Source organism: Pteropus vampyrus, unplaced genomic scaffold, assembly GCF_000151845.1.
Source record: "Pteropus vampyrus isolate Shadow unplaced genomic scaffold, Pvam_2.0 Scaffold94, whole genome shotgun sequence".
In the NCBI taxonomy this organism is placed as follows: Eukaryota; Metazoa; Chordata; class Mammalia; order Chiroptera; family Pteropodidae; genus Pteropus; species Pteropus vampyrus.
The window spans coordinates 513,406-522,538 of NW_011888875.1; the positions used below are offsets into that span (position 1 = coordinate 513,406).

At 40.9% G+C, this 9,133-nt stretch overlaps 1 protein-coding gene across 1 annotated transcript in view; it reads right to left on the minus strand.

Annotated features, from left to right (window-relative positions):
* FBXL7 (F-box and leucine rich repeat protein 7) overlaps positions 1-9,133 on the minus strand; it is a 367,867-nt gene that overhangs the window by 41,946 nt on the left and 316,788 nt on the right. The gene's annotated exons all lie outside the window — the stretch shown is intronic.

Here is a 9,133-nt window from a genome sequence, read left to right on the forward strand (position 1 = left end):
TATTACCACCAAATTTATTCTAAGAAATTAGCTAATAAACCCTTGATCTCCTTCTGGATTTGTTTATAGTACGTAGAGTTCACACACTGAAAGGAAAGGTTAATAAGCCAAAATTCTTGTCGAATTTCCATTTTCAGATTGTCTTCAGAGGAAACGATGTTGAGCCCTGTCCATGTCCAGCCCTTTACTTGACAAAGCAGGGTGCAGCCTGAGCATCCTAAGAACCTTTGTCCATTACAAAGTCGCTGCTAAGAGGGATCTCCCTTAGGTTACGAGTGGTCCACCTTTCTCCAATCTCGCTTCTCAAATTGGCCTGGTTGCACTTTGGTTTGTTGTTCGATTTTGCAAGTCTTAGCCTTGGTTTTTATTCAGCTACTGAATCATCATGTATTTGTGGAAGGAAAGAATAAATGGACCCTGGAGACTGAAATGTGCAGAGCACCGAGCTGAGCACTTGCAGACATTCACAAACGCCGTTTTGTGTGCCGACTCTCAGGCCTGCCTGCGCGTTAAAACTACTTGGGGAGTTTTAAAACAGCACTGAGGCCTGGATCCTACCTCCTGAGATTGTGATTTAATTGGTCTGGGGTACATCAGTGGCACTCGTGGTTTTCAAAGCCCCTGGATGTTCTAATACGAGAGACGAATGGAGAACCACCGATCGAGAGAACCTGAACATCACTTGCGTATCTGTAATGCAGCTTTCAGCTGGTTCAGGTCATACGTAGCTTCTGCTGCTTTAACTCTAAAAACACCACAGGTACTCCTGTATTTTCCTTACTTTGGATCTTAAGGGAAATATCTATTCCTCAATGTTTTTCTAAGAAACACAGAGCTCTTGCTTTTCAATGAGGAAGGCAATCAGGAATCACTTACAAGCCTCCTGAAAAATCACACAAGGAGGAATCTTATCTTAATCCCAGGAACCTTATCTTAATTTTATCTGTTTGGGGTGCATTAAGAAGGATGGACGCTACTCCTTAAAGAATAAACTGGCCATTTTCATCTTCAACCACAAAAACCCAAAGGGAAAGCTTTCATTGGCTTGTCACCAGCTGTTGGTAAATTTCCGTGTTTAATACCAGTTATTGTCCCTGGGAGGGTATTAATGTCCTCTTTTCCTTGCTTTGCTATTCTACTTGTTTGTTGCGCTGGATTTGTCTGTCTGTGATGTAGAGAAAGCCACCCAGATATTCTCACAAGCACGAGCAAAGAAGCAGCTCTAAATGGTGGAGGGAGCTTTTGTGTTGCCTGAACTCTAGGCTGTAGGAAGATAAAAACCAATCTAGCCTTTTTTTTTTTTTTCCCATGAAATAGAGGGAAATTGGCACACAAGTGACAGAATGAACACTCAGAGTTAGGTGCAGAAGGTTATTTGTCTTGAACTTCATCTCCTTATAAAAATTTTTCCAAACTTGACCAAGTAGTTCTCTTAAGAACTCAATAGTTTAAAAATGTCACTGCACAAAGATTAAAATCATGGGTTGGGGGAGACTCGGTGGCTTCTGGAAGGTATTTCCATTAACATTTTTGGTGGAATTTATAAGTGGGTCACAATAATCACTTATGGGAATCTCTTTAAATTGGTCTCTGACTGTCCAGCCATGGGGGTTTTGATGGGTGAAAAGAGTTCTGGGACATCTAGAGCTTGTGGCACCTATATGACATCAGACACGAGGAGGCTCACCCGTAGAGTCTGGTGTCCGGGTGCCTGGAGGAACAGGTGGACACTCAGGGGAAGAACGCAGCAGCCAGTGCGGGACAAAGAATCCAGAATAAGTCAGTATTTGTTTTTCTTTTTTTTTTAACATTGGCTTTTCCTCCTCTCTCCATGGGAAAAGCACATATATATATTTAAAATAATTTCACAGACACTAACACACAGTCAATCCTCTTGAATTTATCAAAATAACCACATGCGATGCTGTCTAATTCCCACAAATGAGCTATATTATGCGTGATTATAAGTAGATCGCAGAGTGACAACCATCGCGGGAGGCAGAGTCAGTTTCATACTAAGTGCGTTCGGTAAGGGATTTATTAGCTTGCTATCTTCAGGGATACCCCTAAACAAAGCCTGGAAATGCACGTGGTCAATATTTATATTCGTTAGACATATCGAGATGGTTCGGAGCCATTTCCAACAACAGCTGTGCAAACGGTTGATGTTTTGGTACTTTCTCAGACTCGAATCTCCATTTGGCAATTCCTACATATGTCCAAACACTGAAAAACATTTTCACTTTTGATATGCAGGAGAATCCAATTTGGGATTTAAATGTCAAGCAAAAAGAATCGTCCATTCTCCTGCTTTCTGTTTCACACGATACTTTGTTTTCCTCCCTCATTCTCCTTTTCAGGGACAATGCGCACTGCCATGACTTCCCTTGGGAAATTCCCCAAGCAAGCTCCTTTGTGCTGTCATAAACATAAGGGGTGAGGCATTGGCTGGAAATGTAAACTTGGATCAAGCTTCCAAAACACAACAGAACAATTGGTGGTCTCGTCGGATCCAGCCCTTTAATTGGACAAAACCATAGCCTTGACTGGGCTGTACTGTTTATAAGGCTCATCCCCACATATAAACGATTTTTAAAAATTATGGGAGACCCACGTTTATAAATGCAAAGAGTCTTTGTTTAGAAAAAAAGCAATTTATCTGTCTCTCGAATTGTTAAGCTTTTTCTCTTTCCTCTTTCCAGCCTAAAAGCAAAACAGTTTGGCTTTGTAATGAAAGGTGAGCCACAGTGAATCTGCTCTGTGCAAAAAAAATCTCCATGGCACTTTAAATCGTTTTGGGGAGAGTGTAACTGTTAGATCGGCAGTGTTGTTTTGCGAGCTGTGACTCTTGGAAAATCTATGCTCGTGAGTCAGGCGCCGTGATGTACGTGGCACATGCACACGCACGGGCAAACACACATGCAGCCTCTAAAGTTTCATCGAATTTTACTAGGAAAGGATTTTCACCTTGGCTTTGTGTATACTACTTGTGCCCTGCTAAATAAGGGACGTGGAATATCCTTGGTTTATGGGGTGAAAAGCCCTATCGGTGGGATGGTCATCCATAAACCAGCATAATGAAGGAGCAAAGTCGGGATACCTGAAATTAGCCTCCATCTGAAGATAAAATATAACTTGGGTGATGTATTGAGGAATTTCCACTGGGACTGCCATTTGGAGAAAAAGAAACTAGCATACGTCGGAGAAAGAAAATGTCTTTGGGAGACAGGACTAACTTAGGCCTCTTCAGCTTAAAAAAGTCCCTCTGCCTAGTGTTATGGCCGCAGTGAGAAAGGAGCAAGGTCACCTGCTTTCCCTTGTGTGTGTTCTTACTGTAAAACCCACATGGCCTCACACATGGGTGCATATGAGTACATACATGCACGCGAACACACACGGACACGCGGAGCTCAAAATTATTTTTGATGGGTCCGTCAAGTGATTAGTATTAAAAGACACAGGGACACAAAGGTTCTAGGCTGCATTTAGGACAGGCTATGCAGCTGCTGGCTGAATAGTGGATTCCCTCTCGCTTCTTGCTCGCCTTCAGTAATTTACACACACACACACCTTTCTAAAAGTATGACTAATGATAACAGGGATTATTAACTTGCTCAGTCTAGTATAATACGATCATGGAAGTTGAATCAGGTCCTAGAAAGACAATGATTTGTGTATACTTTTTTAACATTTTGGAGGAAAGTCATCATGGGAATATTTCTTTGATCTTCTGCCTTTCATTTTGTCACCATCAAAGTGGAAACCAGTGATCGCGTGTGGCAGGTATCTTCTCACATGGGTCCCAACGATCTCACTTCCAGGCATTAACTTACCTATGTCACCATCTCCACTTGAGCGTGGACCGGATGTAGTTACATGCCTCTCAACAATGAAATTTGGAAAAGGTGATAAGATGTCACTTCTGAGGTTAGGTTAGAAAAGACTGTGACCTCCCCTTATACTTTCTCTCTCTTGCTCTCTCACTGGGTCATGCCAGATGCCACATGTGAGCTGCCCTATGGAAAAGTGAGGGGCAAGAAAATGCAGGAGGCCTCTAGCCAACAGCTTGTGAGGGACTGACTCTCAGTCTACCAGCCTGCAAGGAACTGCATCCTGCCAGCCACCACATAAGTGAGTGTGGAGTAAAATCCACTCGGTCAGGCTTCGAGAAGACTGTAGCGCAGTTGACACCTCTATTGCTATCATGTGGCGTAAGCAGGGCATACCTGGCCCACAGACACTGTGCGATAATAAGAACTGTTGATAAGCCACCAAATTTGGGGGTAATTTGTTACACAGCGATCGATAGCCAACACGCCATTCTAAAAACACTCTCCATCATTCATTGGTAGACGTTATTTTTTTTAAAAAGGTAAACCCGCACATACACAATTTATTACAAGTTCCCTTCCACTTTTGGGGGGGGGGGAGGGGAGTTGCTTTATCTTGAATCTCACCATTTTTCTTTCTCTAAAATAATCTGTTAAGTCAACTGTAATTAAAATGGTAAAAATGTTCCCAATGAAATAAGACTTTATATCAACTGAATTCCTTAGTCAGAAAATTATCTTTCCTCCAATAGCATCTGGAATTTGGTATTTTTAAACTATTTATATCAAATTCATTTGTAAGTTATGATTCTCCTTCTTAGCCTGGTTTTATTTGTTCATTGCAGTAACAACGTAATAGATAATCAAGATAAATGTAGTTAGTTGGATGGTGACTACCATCTTTTTGTACAAAGTTAATCTTCTAGCATTTATTAGGTAATTAACTACTTGACTCTGTATTATCCATTCTGGGGGACAGTTTGGTATTTATAAACAGATGATATTTACTTGGAATAGTCTCTCAAAAATAGGTAGGTCTTAGGATTTAATTAGTTTTAATTAGTTTCAAAGTTGCAGCCACATACTGCTGTTCTCTGCCACCCACTGAAAAATTGTTTCCAGATGTTCAACAAATGACTGACAGAAGTGGTAATTTGGCCAGCATTGATCTAAGACTTAAGGGAATATACCCAAGACCACGTCTTGGACTTGCTGCCAAAATCTTTCCAACAAAAAAGAATGCCTGTCCCACCACCTGTAAAGTGATAAGTGAGTTCACAATGCCCAGTCTGGGGTTATGAAATCCATTTCTGGAAACACAAAAAATTGTTACGCGTGTAACTTGTGATGAGAAAGCAACCTGTGGCAAACCTTGCTTGCTGGACAGCAGCTTTTCTACACTTGGGTTTAGAGACCATGGAGTATCTCATGATCGATTTTCGATAAGAGGGAGACAATTTGGTAGTACTTTCTCTTCTGGGAAAAACCAAAAACTAAACAAAAATAAATCAGACTTTAAAATTGCCCTGTCATGAATAAAGGACTTGGGAATATGCCTTCTTCTGAGTTCACTGCTCTGTCACAGTGGTCAGGCAGCATCTGTACCAAGACAGTCATTACGCCAACACTGAAAATGTAGATAAAAGAAAATCCTCATGTTTCCTACCTTACCTCAAAAGCTTGAAGAGTACACTCAAACACGTGAATGATAAATGGGAAAAGGATGGTTTTAATTACACTGAGGAAGTTTCCAACTGGTGAAATTTGGCCGCCATCTTGAAAGATGAGATCGGTTATCTAAGAGAGCACAGGCTAGGCCTTATTCTATTGATTTTTAAAAATGACTGGACTGACATATCAGGAAATCATTTAGTTTATACTCTATATTTTAGCAAAAATGTGCTATCTTATTTTTCAACATGAATTTCTGAGATAGGAGCTGTACTAGGCTTCCATAGAATTGCCTAGCCGCATGACCCCACACTCATGTTAGTACTGCTCTGCAAACTCAGGAGTTTCACCTCTGCTTTGCCTTAGGGATTTGACTGAAGAGGAAAAACCGTTCTGTGATTACAGAGTCAGGTCTTCTATTAGGGAACACGTTAAGAACAGGCTGACTTACTGCAATAAACGCCATTTGACTTCACAAGACTCATTGCTACCATCTCCTTTCTGGGAGCATTGATGTATTTCTGGTTCTGTATAATGACCTCTTCAGGTCTGAAATGTGGGTTTGCTAGAAATCTTGGCTGTTTATAAAGAATAGGGGAGATGGTTCGACTCTTGGTTACGAGAGCAGACATTTCCTGCCTCGTGTGACCATACCCCACACAAGTCAGGTGCTTAGGGAAAGTCCTACGTTCAGATAGCAGCTGGGACCGGGTCCCACAACGGTGCTTTGCACCACTGACACCTCAAGTGCAGGTATATTCCTCTCTGATGGGTCGCTGAGAACAGAAGCCCTAGATCACCTGAAGCGAGCACTTCCTGTCTTGTGGGATTTTATGGTCGGTAGGTGGGTCCACTTTCTCTACAAGGCCAAACAGAGGTATCCCTGGAATTGAAGTCTCAGTGAAGAGTTACGTGTAATTTGATAGAGACTTACACGCTCTCCGCAAAAAAGTGAAAGGATTAACAAAATGAACTTGCTCAAATTTAGAAACGACAATAACAACGAAGCCAGCAAAACAATAATATCATTGTTTTTTTAAAAGTGGTTTTTAGCTTACTCAGAACAACAGTGAATTTGGCCAAAGAAAAGACAACGGTTTGACAATGAATAACACTATTAAGTTACCTCTTGGCTGCCCTTGTGTAGGGGCTTCCATGCAAGAAAGTAGTGTGGTTTAGTGGGTAAGAATAACATTTTTGGAAACAGATTGCTTGGAAAATCACTTAATCTCTCTGTTGATCAGTTTTGTCCTCTGAGAAATGGGAACAGATTATAGTACCAGCCTCATAGGGTAGTAAGGCTTAAGTGAGCACACAATCGAGATAGGCAGAGGAGAGAATAAGTACTCGGTATATTATTTTTTATTATTAAATGAAAATATAAAACTTTCCTTGGCCTACATGATTGAGAATTTATTTTACTAAGCACATATTACAAACCGAGCTCTTTATATGTTAAGGAATATTGTTTTTCAAACTCTATGTTAAAGGACCAGTTTTTTTCTTTCCAATCCATTATAGGCCAAAACTTTTTCAAAATTAATAAAAATGAATTACAAGAAAAGTAAAATAAAAACGGGATAAAGATACATAGAACCTAAGCGTAAACTGCTTAACTTTGTCTTGATTTCTGTGCTTGTCTCTGCCATCTAGTCACACAGTTCGTAGAAGGGCACCTGTCTACAGACCCCACCCAGAGCAACCCTGCCTTTCTTTAGGACTGTTGTGCCGCTGTGCCTTTTTCTGTGCTGGAGAATCCCCCTCCTCCCGAGGTGGCACTTCTCTCTTACTCAGATGCACCCAGACTCGGAATGGAAGCTACGTCGGAGAAGAAGGGAGAGCACAGAGTCAAGTCCAGTAAATGGTGACGGCAACAGCAGCGCCCTCCACCTACAGAGCCAAGAGTAGCAGAGACTCTAGAAGCAGTCTGGGAGGTGGCTGTGGGCACAGTCCTTCAGCAGGCCAGCATCCTGCCATGACGGTGGTCCATTGCTCTGATGGGAAGCTCCCGAGCCTTGCTTTCAGGTTCTCCTGGAGAGTTAGCAATCTCCCTAACATCCTCTTAATGTGTTCTTTCTGCTGAAATTAGCTGGTAGATTTGTACTGCTTGAAACTAGGAACTAGAAGTAATTCACATATATTTAAAAGACAAAGTCAAGGAGATGGGCTGTCCCGGCATTCGGCATCTCATCCAGCATCTTATGGACTGTGGCCGTCCTGTGGCTGTTGACAGGCACAGTTTGGTATCCGTTTGCTGTTACTATCTGTGTTATGATTTCTCTAGTAACCCCAGCTCCACTGCCCTTATTTTTATCTTGTTCCCTATACTCATGTGTGTAGAGACACCTATCAGTTTAGTTCCAAAAGCAAGCTGAAAATCAATGAACGTTTTGTATTACAGTCTGACAAGTTGAAGTAAAGTGACCAGGAAGGAGGCCACACGTCACAGTTATGAAGGAAACTGGTGAATCAGCAGAGGTCTGGGTTTCTGCTTGCTTTCCTCAGAGTGGCCAGCTAGCCGACAGCAAGCTCATTTGGGAATGGGAGAGCGCAGGGCCACAGTTCTCGACTTTGACTGGGTATTAAAAGAACCCAAGTATCTTGAAAAATTATCTCTGTCTTGTCCCACTTCCTGGAGAGTCTGGTGCTCTAGAGAGTCATCGGTGGATAAGATCTGAACCTTAGGAACCTACCGGTTTCTGCACTTGAACCTCAAAGTAACGAACTTGCTTTACATCTTAAAATAAGAAACTATTATTCTGGGTCCGTGTTTGAAGCTTTCTGCTTTAAAGTCAGGTATATTTCTAGTCTAAATTCCACTTATTTTTGATTAATGGAAGCTTCTAATTCAGTTTCCTTAAAATAAGTAATTCTTTAAAATGAACAATTACAAAATCAAACTCAGGTAATACCTTTTGGAAAATATTTTTCACTATGTGATGATGCATAATGGTTTGCCAGAAGCAAACTAATTGTTCGGTTTGAGACAGAGAACCTTATTCACAGGAGATAGTTAATAAGTATTTTATGAACCAATGCCTAAAAGACTGAGAAGACAGAGAAGACATCCTAAATGTAAGTTCGTTCGGCAAACTTTCACATCCAAGAGCAGAGAATTTCAATATTTAATGTCTCTGTGAATATGCTTCTCTAGAGATCAATTAAACTTCTTAGATAACTGCATATTTCAACTACCTCTTTTCCAAATTCATAAACGCCACTTGTCTTGTCTTTGATCACATACCTAATTGGGACCAAAGCCATGTTGAACCCCAAACTTACAGCATCCCATTCCTATTGAAAAGCTGCCGTTAGATATCATATCACATCTGCAGCTGTTCACATTCACTTACATTTCTCTTTAGTAACGTGTAGACATTGTACTGAGTATCCAAAAGTTCCCCTACTATTCCATGATAATAATTTCACTATAAAAATAGAAAGATGTAAGGAACTGAAAGGGAGACTTTTGCTCAGTCACCTTAAAATAGTCAAAGAAAAATCAGAATAAAGTGAATAGTAATGGAGATATTACTTTCCTTCATGTTGCTTGTTAATTTATGTGAAGAGCTCATTTATATGTATTTCAATTCCATAGAAATTAAAGAGATGCAATTAGCAAAATACAAATG